The 11,151-nt window shown below is 36.4% G+C and overlaps 1 pseudogene; it reads right to left on the bottom strand.

The window, feature by feature from the left end:
• Positions 1-10,787: 10,787 nt before the first annotated feature.
• Positions 10,788-10,871, bottom strand: LOC118153182 (small nucleolar RNA U3; annotated as a pseudogene).
• Positions 10,872-11,151: the final 280 nt, after the last annotated feature.

Genomic DNA, 11,151 nt, shown 5'->3' with positions numbered 1-11,151 from the left:
TCCTGAACAACCTGCAGTCTCTGTTACAAGGGTAAAATTAATAGATTTTGACAACTAATTAGACATGGAAACGTGTGACAGGGAAGGTGTTCAGGATGACAAGCGTATTTCTCACATGGCCAATTTAGTGGGTATTCATCATTTAGTTAAAATAAACATAGAAAGGGAATATCATCTACAGATTTTATTACAGTTGGATAAAGTTAAGAGCAACAGTTTCCAATCACTTCTCCATTTTTACTTCAGATGAGGAACCTAAGGCTATGAGAGGTTATGTCAATTCCTTAAAGTCATGCACCTCTTAAGTGACAGGTGAGAGATCCAAGATATGTTTATTTGATTTCAACACTCACAGGTACATCATTCTACTTAGCTCAATGTAACTGCAGGTACATCATTCTACTTAGCTCAAGAAACAGATGTAACCATATAAGGAAAACTAAAAATGAATTTTCATGCCATTAGAGCACAGAGAACGTTAGACAGTGGGCCTGTTTCTGAGCTTGTTAAGGGAGTGCCAAAAAGAGCAAACATGCTAAGATGAGTGATTTGGTCCTGAACTCTAGACCACAGCTCCACTGTGGGCACAACTGAAGAAAAGGCTGACGGACCAGCTAGGAAACATTTGCCTTTCAAAGCTGTGAAAGGAATCAGAGGAACACTCTAGATTTGGGAAATCTTACACTACAATTTCTAAGTAAGGATGTGAGGTGGTAGGCTAACATTCTTCATGAATGCAGCTCTCAAATCCCAAATTCAGAGTGGAGGTTGTATGTACTGCTTGATGAGCTGTTGGGTAGCACTAAAAATAAAATTTAAAAAACCCAACAACTTCTATCCAGGCCATTCATGTCCTATCAAACAGTTTCACTGGGCACTAAAGCATGCTCATAAAATTTATATTTTATTGCTTCCTCTTATATCAGATTAACTACCAACTAGTATCATGTTTGCCCTACAGGCTTCCACCATCTTTCCAAATAGAGTATGAAAGAGACTACTGACTGTTCATGAGGCCTGTGTCTTCCTCTTCCTGAGTCCTTCCTGAGCCCACAGCTACATTAAATTTCCCAGACTCTTTTTTGTTGAGTTCGACAATGTGACTGAGTGCGAATCAGTGTCATATGAGAAGACATGATGTAACAGTTACAGGCCTAGCCTATAAATGTCTGCCTAGTGTGTAATATCTCCCTTCATGCTCATCCACTCTGTACATAAATGATTTCAAAATCTGCCTCAGTGTAAAAGGAATAGCATATACATGATGATGGCAGCATGAACAAGAAAAACACACTCTTACACAGTTAAGCTAATGAAATATTGGGGATTGCTTGTTGCAACACCCATGGTTACTGTAATGCATGAAGGCAGATGATATTTTTAGTAAGGTTGAACATGTCATATTATAAGATGTGTGCATTTTTGCCATGTATTGCATTTCCGCTTTGAGGCATTGTTCCTTTCCTTATGATGTGTGTTCTAGCCCAACAGAATTCTGTGGAAGTTATGAAGTGGAAGGCAGGAGAACGCAAAGCTTTGAAGAAGAGAAAGAGGTTTGAGAGGTAAGAAGAGAAGTAGAAACAGTGGCACAAAAGCCAAGGAGGAGTAGAATTTAAAGAAGCTCAGCTCAAAGTCAAATGCCATAGTATAGTCAACTAGTAGGAGAAAAACAAACTTGAATTTACCAATTGAGGTCACAAATGCCAATCAATGTCAAAAAATATTTATTTAGTACTTAGAGTACACCAGGCAGTGCAATAGCCAGAGAGATAACAAGGAACAAGGGAGACAAGATTCTGCTTTCATAGAGTTTGTATTCTAGAAGAGCGGCTCTTAATGAGAGCTTATTTGAGACAGATTCAATTTGATTGTGGGGTTATCGAGTACAAAAGAAGTAAACACAGCAAGGTAAAGGAATATACAGACTGCATTAACCAGTATCAAGTCAGATAGCTGCAGCATACTGAAGTAAGGGAAGAGTGCCATGAGATGATTTCAGAGATAAGAAACACAGGCAAGATCATATAGGGCTTTATAAGAATTTGGGGTATTCATAAGTGTGATAATAGATCATTAGAAGGCTTCAATTACTTTTTTTCATTTAAATATTTGTCTTTCACTTTTGAGAAATATTGGCTAATTATTTTTAAATAGTGTCCTTATTTGGGCCTACTTGATGTTTCTTCCAGCTTGAATTCAGGTTATTCATTTTTGGCAAGAATACTAAAAAGTTCTGTGATGCTCTGAAGAGAGAGAGGCCACATATGAGGAGGCACGTGAGTTCAATATGTCTTATTGCTGATGAAATGAACTTTGATTACTTGTTTAGTGTAGTGTATCAGTCAGCGTCCAACCAGGAAACAGAAAATACATAATAATCTGATCAGGGAAAGTTTATTATAAAGCATATTAAGTATAACCATGGTTTGAAGTAATTGGAGATTGCTTTGTATTGGTTCCTTTTTAACATTTGGATCCTGATTCATTTGAAGTTTATTCTTGTGTAAGATATGCAGCATGAATTTCATTTTATAGTTATCCTAATGGCTACCAAGTTGTCACAGCACCATTTATTCAAATCCATTTTTTAAGTTATTCTTGCCTGTTTAGTCTTACCATATGATTAATGATTTGCAATGCTACCTTTATTGTGTACTCATTTTTCATGTTTATTTGTTTTTACTTCAGGGCCTCCTATTCCGTTCCTCTGTTCTATTTGTCATATGCCTGTACAACACTGTTATAATTAAGAACTTTAAAATATATCTGAAATTTTCGTAGGGTTATTACCTCATGTAGTTTTCCTTTTTTTTTTTTTTAAGTGTTTTCCTGGCTATTTTTGCATGTTTAGTTTTACCATATGAACATTAGTATCAAATCGTCTAACTTTATATAAACACTTGCTGGTATTTTTATTAGAATTACATTTACTTTATAAATTACCTTAGGGAGAATTGGCATGAGTATGATTTTGAGTCATCCTATTCCAGAGCAGATGACACTGCATTTTTAAAATCTACTTCTGTGTCTTTCAGAGGTGTTTTAAAGTTTTCTCATATGAGTTTGGTATATTTATTTTAAATATATATATATTTATATTTATATATAGAGAGAAATATATATATATACGGAGAGAGAAATATATATATATATATATATATTCAGGTTATTCATTTTGGCAAGAATACTCTATATACATATATATATAGAGAGAGACAGAGTTTTGCTCTTGCTGCCCAGGCTGGAGTTCAATGGCGTGATCTCATCTCACTGAAACCTCTCCCTCCCAGGTTCAAGAAAATCTCCTGCCTCCATCTCCCAAGTGGCTGAGATTACAGGCATGCACCACCACACCTGGCTAATTTTTGTATTTTTAGAAGAGTTGGGGTTTTGCCATGTTGGCCAGGCTGATCTCGAACTCCTAACCTCATGTGATCTGCCTGCCTTGGCCTTCCAAAGTTCTGGGATTACAGGCATGAGCCACTGCTCCCAGATTAAACTGTTTAAAAAATATTTAATCTTTGTTGCTATTGCAGTGGAGTTTTCTCTAATAGTATGTCCTCTACCTCATTGTTTTCTATGTAGATTAAAGCTATCGATTTTTATTTGTTCTTTACTGAATTGTTTTGTTGTTTTATATTCATATGTTTTTTAGTGTTCAATTACCAGTTTTATATTTTCTTTTGGGCTTCCAAAGTTTGCTATCATATTATGTAGAATGTTGAATAGTAGTGGGCATCCTTACTTTGCTCCTCCTTTGCTGCTGCTGCTTCTTCTCTTCTTCTTCTTCTTCTTCTTCTTCTTCTTCTTCTTCTTCTTCTTCTTCTTCTTCTTCTTCTTCTTCTTCTTCTTCTTCTTCTAGACAAAGTCTCACTCTGTCGCCCAGGCTCAAGTGTCGTGGCACAATCTTGGCTCACTGCAACCTTCACCTCCCAGGTTCAAGTGATCCTCCTGTCTCAGCTTCCTGAGTAGCTGGGATTACAGGCGCCTCCCACCATGCCTAGCTATTTTTTTGTAGTTTTAGTAGAGAGGGTTTCACTATGTTGGTCAGGCTGGTCTTGAACTCCTGACCTTGTGATCTGCCCACCTTGGCCTCCCAAAGTGCTGGGAGCCACTGCACCAAAGCCCAGCTTTGCTCTTTATCTTAGCAAAATGCTCCTAATGATTTTATTCCGTAAAATACTTTCATTAGAGCTAAAATAGTCTTTATTTTCTTGAGGTTTCTGTTATCATTTATGAAGAAGTGTTGAATTTGTCAGTATTTTTAGCATCTACAGAAATATTTATATAATTTTATACTTTAACATGTTATCATAGTTTATTATTTCCTAATATTCAACAAAATTTACATACTGGAATAAATTCTATCTGATCATGTGTTTTGTCTTATTTTCTTAATGTTCTATTGGATTTGGCCTTTTAATATTTTAGCTAGTATTTTGTATTAATATTCACAAATATTTTTCTATATTTATCAGATTTTGTTACCAATGTTATACTCCCTTGATAGAAATAGACAGTCTGATTTATTAACAGTTGTCTGGAATGATTTATAAAGTATTAGATCTATCTAGTCTTTGTAGGTTTGGTACAATTTTACTTTGGAAATATCTGAGTGAAAGAGGTTGAAGTTATTTAATTACTTTCTCTATCTCATCTAAGAAAACAAATCTGTTTATGCTTTCCAATGAGATTAATTTTGAAAATCTGTATTTCCACAGGAGATTATCTGCTTCAATTATATTTTCAAATTTATTTGCATGGAGTGAATGTGAGTAGTCTCTTACGAGTTTTAAAATTTCTTCTGTCTCAATGGTTCTTTCTTTTATGTTAATTCTTAGTTCATGCTTTACTTTTCTGAATGACCCTTACTTTATTATCATTTGGGTTTAGTCTTTCAAATGCATTTTGAAATTTCATAATACATATATATATTATTTCTAACAATTTTTTCTTTTAAGTTATTATTATTATGATTTTTAGAGACAAGATCTCACTATGTTGCCTGGGCTGATATCAAACTCATGAGTTCAAATGATCCTCCAGCTTCAGCCTCCTCCCATGGTGCTGGGATTACAGGCATAAGTCACCATGCCTGGCCAATTTTTTTTATTTTTCATTTTTACTTGCCAATTCTGTTTAAATATAGTTTTTCCTGTTGATCAATACTTTTATAAATACATCTATTCAATTTGGAGTATTGCCTTAGATTTTCTTCTGCTTTTTAGTTGTTATTTCAGGAAAACTGTGAAGAGTTGAGGTTTGTTGAGTTTTCTTGCACAATTTTGGGGGAATGACTCTCAATAAGATTTGATGAGCAACTGCCCATCAGAAGGAAAGGAGGAAGAAAAAAGTATGTTACTGGCTTCAGCAAATTGATGGTTGGGCTGGTTTTTATTATAAGGAGAAAGACTGAAGAAGTACGTTTTAGGATAGAAGAATTCAGTTTGGGTTATAACTTTGAGATGTTTAGTATGCATCCACTTGGAGATGTAAATTTGACTATTGGTGTTCTTACTCTGAAATTCTGGGACAGAATTAAACATTGAGTTTTCTGATTGTTTGTTTGTTTTTGATGGAGTTTCGCTCTCATTGCCCAGGCTGGATTGCAATTGTGCAATCTCAGCTCATTGCAACCTCCGCTTCCCAGGTTCAAGTGATTCTTTTGCCTAGGCCTCCCGAGTAGCTTGGATTACAGGCACCGGCTACAATGCCCTGCTAATCTTTGTATTTTTAGTAGAGATAGGGTTTCACCATGTTGTTTAGGCTGATCTTGAACTCCTGACTTCAGGGGATCCATCCACCTTGGCCTCCCAAAGTGTTGGGATTACAGGTATGAGCCACTGCCTCCAGCCTAGGCATGAAGTTAACTTGTTGTTTTTAAAATTTATTTTAATTTATTTTTTTATTGCATTTTAGGTTTTGGGGTACATGTGAAGAACAGGCAAGATAGTTGCATAGGCACACAAATGGCAGTGTGATTTGCTGCTTTCCTTCCCTTCACCTATATCTGGCATTTCTCCCCATGCTATTTCTCACCAACTCCCCACCCCTCACTGTCTCTCCCCTATTCCCCCCAACAGACCCCCTGTGTAGTGCTCCTCTCCCTGTGTCCATGTGTTCTCATTGTTCAACACCTGCCTATGAGCGAGAACATGTGGTATTTCATTTTCTGTTCTTGTGTCAGTTTGCTGAGAATGATGGTCTCCAGGTTCATCCTTTGAAGTTAACTTTTTATATAGTTTCATCATTGGTCTTTGGGCTCTTGTTAACTTTACTAAAAATTAAAATATTCAGGAGAAATTTTCACATTTGAATGTCTTTCCCTAGGTCAGTACTTCATCTTTCTCTTATGAGTCATGTTTTCTTATTTTATTACCTTCTTACAGCAGTAGGTTTTCTAGGAGCTATCAGGCCTCTTCTTTACATCTTACTCAAGTTAAACTTAAGCAGTTTTGTCCCGACTAAAATGAGTTCAGCTGGAATTACACACACCTCTGTACTCTTTTCTGAGACTGTTTTAACTATCCTGTGCCACCTATACTTCAGTGTGGTAGGAAATGCAGCCAGTTATTATGAGGAGGTACAGAAATTCTGATGGTGCCTCTAAATTTCCAAAAGACCCTAGAGGCTCTATTTCTGTCAGAGTCAGGTACCATTTTTAATTTCCATCCCTTAACAAGACTCTGACAGCTGTTTGTACTTTTACCACCCTCTTTAGTGGTGACACAAAAAAGTACAAAGGTTCCACCATCTTGTAACCTTTCATTTTTTAAAATTCTCATTTCTGAGTCAAGAAGAAGAAAAAGTGATGCCTTTAAGCCTCATTATGTACACATTTGAATAACAAGGTCAGAATTGCGACAATTTGGTTTACTGAAACCACTGCTTCTGAGGTTGAGTTAGAGGTATGTTAGAAATAATGTTACTTCAGAATTTGCCAGTTGTTTTCTTGGCTTATATTTTGAGGTTTATGGTGCAAAGTTAAACTTCTTATGTTTTAATACTAGTAAATTTTTGTCTTAGAATATTTACTTTACTTGTTGTTATGCATTGGGGTAGGATGATGTTTTCATCTGGCATCACTCTACCATCCGGATATTGATGTCCTAAATTAATAGTTTACATGATGCCGTAGCCAGAAGTCAGCTGCAAGTGTTTGAAGGACTCAATAATAAAAATATAGAGGCAATAGACTAGGCCGCTTTTTCAGAAAAATAATTATGCAAGTATAAAGAAGACATAAATATTGACGAAAGAAACACAGCAAGTTCAAATTACTTTTGTTTTAACATTGGAAAGATATGTGCATGCTGCAGGTTTGAAGACAAAAGAGAACGTGATTTTTAACATAACTGTAAAAGTCACTTATATAGTGGTCATTTTAGCCTTTCCCAATGAGCATAAAAGTTTTATTTTAAAAAGACTCTTATTTTAAAAGTCTTTTATGGGAATCAATGTAACAGTATCTACAAGGCCACTATAAAACTAAAATGTTGTGGGGTTTTATTTTTGTATTTTTTTTTTTTTACTGTGAATTTCCCTTCTTTCCATGCATTCTTAACTGTTTGTCTGTTCCTGGGAGGTTTGCAGAGCTAAAATTATAAATAAAACTATAAATTTACTTCTAAAGATTAATTATTTATAATATAAAAAGTAGGTTCTGAAGAACTCATGGCTGTTCCAAAAAAAAAAAAAACCCTCAGTGCACAGACCCTATTCGTTGCTTGAAGAATTTTAATGTAGGAAAAATCAAACAAACAACGCAACAAAAAAAACCATGAGCCAAACAATGAAAACAAAAAAAACACCTTCTAATGCAGAGATGGCAAACGTATAGCAGGATGCCCTCATTCTGCTCTCTCTGCCTGTGTATTCTTCATCAGCTGATCGCTGCTGTTTCTCATGCTGAATAGAGCTGTGATCTCAAAATCCATCTTGATTCAGACCTCTATTATCTTTTCCCACTAACAATTGAGTTGAATAAATAATTAAAATGGAGTGAATTTGACAATATTTCTTGAGATGACTGGTTCTCAGTCTAGTCTGTGCTGGAGGCACCTAAAAATCACTTCTGCCTGTGCCCCGACACAGACATTCTGATTTCCTTGTTCTTAGGTGTGGTCTGAGTATCACTATATTTCAGAACTCCCTGTGTGATTTTAAAGTGCAGCCTGAAATATCCTGATAGGGACTTCTTTGGAAAACACAGACTGACTGTTCAGTCTGTGCTGAGCTTCTTTAGGCAACTGTACTGTTACTCGTTCTGCTAGTGCCACAGTAGTTGACTCTGAAATGCAAATGCTTTACTCTTCTCAGAAACCCTGTTTCTTGCCAGCAACTGTGGTGTTTCCTGAACTGACAAGAGGAAGCCCACTGGGTTTCAGGGCCATCTTGGTTGTGGGTAACTTAAAGAAAACCTTCTTTCTGTCTGGCCTTTGTCTCTAAAGTTAGATGTTTACATTAATTGGTCTTTCTTAATGTCTTTTTACATACAGTCAATTCAGGAACCTGATTACAAAAAAAGTTAAAGGATGGATTCCATCTAGTCTGTTCCTTCCGTTTTCAAGAAAAATACATTGAAGGACAGAGTAATCAATAATTTGTCAAAGGTAACAAACTTGCTAGTGGTAGAGCTCAGTTGAGAATTCAAGTCTCATTTTTCTTTTTTCTTAAATATATATATGTATATATATACATATATATACATTATTGCACTATAGGTTCTGGGGTACATATGAAGAATATGCAGGATTGTTGCATAGGTACATACATGGCAATGTGATTTGATGCCTCCATCCCCATCAACTCTATCTGGCATTTCTCCCCATGTTATCCCTCCCCAACTGCCTTCCCCACACTGTCCCTCCCCTAGCTCCCCCTGCCGCAAGACCTCAGTGTGTGATGCTCCCCTCCCTGTGTTCATGTGTTCTCATTGTTCAACACCTGCCTGTGAGTGAGAACATGCAGTGTTTGATTTTCTGTTCTTGTATCAGTTTGTTGAGAATGATAGTTTCCAGACTCATCCATGTCCCTACAAAGGACACAAACTCATCATTTTTTATGGCTGCATAGTATTCCATGGTGTATATGTGCCACATTTTCCCTGTCCAGTCTAACATAGATGGGCATTTGGGTTGGTTTCAGGTCTTTGCTATTGTAAACAGTGCTGCAATGAACATTCATGTGCATGTGACCTTGTAGTAGAACAATTTATAATCCTTTGGATATGTACCCAGTAATGGGATTGCTGGGTCAAATGGAATTTCTATTTTGAGATCCTTGAGGAATCGCCACACTGTCTTCCACAATGATTGAACTAATTTGCACTACCACAACAGTGTAAAAGTGTTTCTATTTTTCCATATTCTCTCCAGCATCTGTCGACATCAGATATTTTAATGATCGCCATCCTAACTGGCATGAGATGGTATCTCAATGTGGTTTTAATTTGCATTTCTCTAACGACCAGTGATGATGAACATTTTTTCATATGTTTGTTGGCCTCATATATGTCTTCTTTTGAAAAGTGTCTGTTCACATCCTATGCCCATTTTTGAAAGGATTTTGTTTGTTTTTTTCTGTAATTCTGTTTTAGTTCTTTGTAGATTCTGGATATAAGTCATTTGTCCAATTAGTAAGTTGCAAAAGTTTTTCCCATTCTGTTGGTTGCCAGTTAACTCATCACTAGATTGTTTCTTTTGCTGTGCAGAAGCTCTGGAGTTTAATTAGATCCCATTTATCTATTTTGGTTTTGTTGCCAATGCTTTTGGTGTTTCAGTCATGAAGTCCTTGCCTATGCCTATGCCCTGAAGGGTTTTGCCTAGGTATTCTTCTAGGGTTTTTATGGTGTTAGGTCTTATGTTTAAGTCTTTAATCCATCTGGAGTTAATTTTAGTGAAAAGTGTCAGGAAGGGGTCCAGTTTCTGCTTTTTGCACATGCCTAGCCAGTTTTCCCAACACCATTTATTAAACAAGGAATCCTATCCACATTGCTTGTTTTTGTGAGGTTTGTCAAAGATCAGATGGTTGTAAATGTGTGGCATTGCCTCTGAGGCCTCTGTTGTGTTCCATTGGCCTATATTTCTGTATTGGTGCCAGTAACATGCTGTGTTGATTCCTGTAGCCTTGTAGTATAGTTTGAAGTCAGGTTGCATAATGTCTCCAGCTTTGTTTTTTTTTTTGTTTTTTTTTTTGCTTCGAATTGACTTGGCTATGTGGGCTCTCTTTTGATTCCATATGAAGTTTCAGGTGATTTTTCCAGTTCTGTGAAGAGGGTCTGAGGTAGCTTGATGGGGATAGTGTTGAATCTGTAAATTACTTCGGGTAGTATGGCCATTTTCACAATATTGATACTTCCTAACCATGAGCATGGAATGTTTTTCCATCTGTTTCTGCCCTCTCTTATTTCCTTGAGCAGTGGTTTGTAGTTCTGCTTGAAGAGGCCCTTTACATTATTTGTTAGTTGTATTCCTAGGTGTTTTATTCTCTTTGTAACAATTGTGAATGGTAGTTCTTTCTTGATTTGGCTCTCTGTAAGACTGTTATTGGTGTATAGGAATACTTATGATTTTTGCACATTGATTTTGTATCCTGAGACTTTGCTGAATCAGTTTCAGGAGATTTTGGGCTGAGACAATGGGGTCTTCTAAATATACAATCATGTCATCTGCAAACAGAGACAATTTGACTTCCTCCTTTCCTAATTGAATATCCTTTATTTCTTTTTCTTGCTTGATTGCTGTGGCTAGAACTTCCAATACTACACTGAATAGGAGGGGTGAGAGAGGGCATCCTTGTCGGTGCTCTACATGTTCAGAGAAACTTCTCTAGTAACAAACTATAGAAATGATCCCTGAAAGTATAGTCTTGGCATCCTTGTCTAGTGAAAGATTTTGAAGGGAATGCCTCAAGTTTTTGCCCATTCAGTATGATATTGGCTGTAGGTTTGTCGTAAATAGCTTTTATTATTTTGAAATATGTTCCATTGATACCTAGTTTATTGAGAGTTTTTAGCATAAAGAGCTGTTGAATTTTGTCAAAGGCCTTCTCTGCATCTGTTTAGATAATCATGTGGTTTTTGTCTTTGTTTCTGTTTATGTGGTGTGTTATGTTTATAGACTTGTGTATGTTGAACCAGCCTTGCATCCC

This window comes from Callithrix jacchus, chromosome 4 (genome assembly GCF_049354715.1).
Source record: "Callithrix jacchus isolate 240 chromosome 4, calJac240_pri, whole genome shotgun sequence".
In the NCBI taxonomy this organism is placed as follows: domain Eukaryota; kingdom Metazoa; phylum Chordata; class Mammalia; order Primates; family Cebidae; genus Callithrix; species Callithrix jacchus.
Note: the sequence above shows the minus strand (reverse complement) of the source record. Positions and strands in the feature narration are given on the sequence as shown.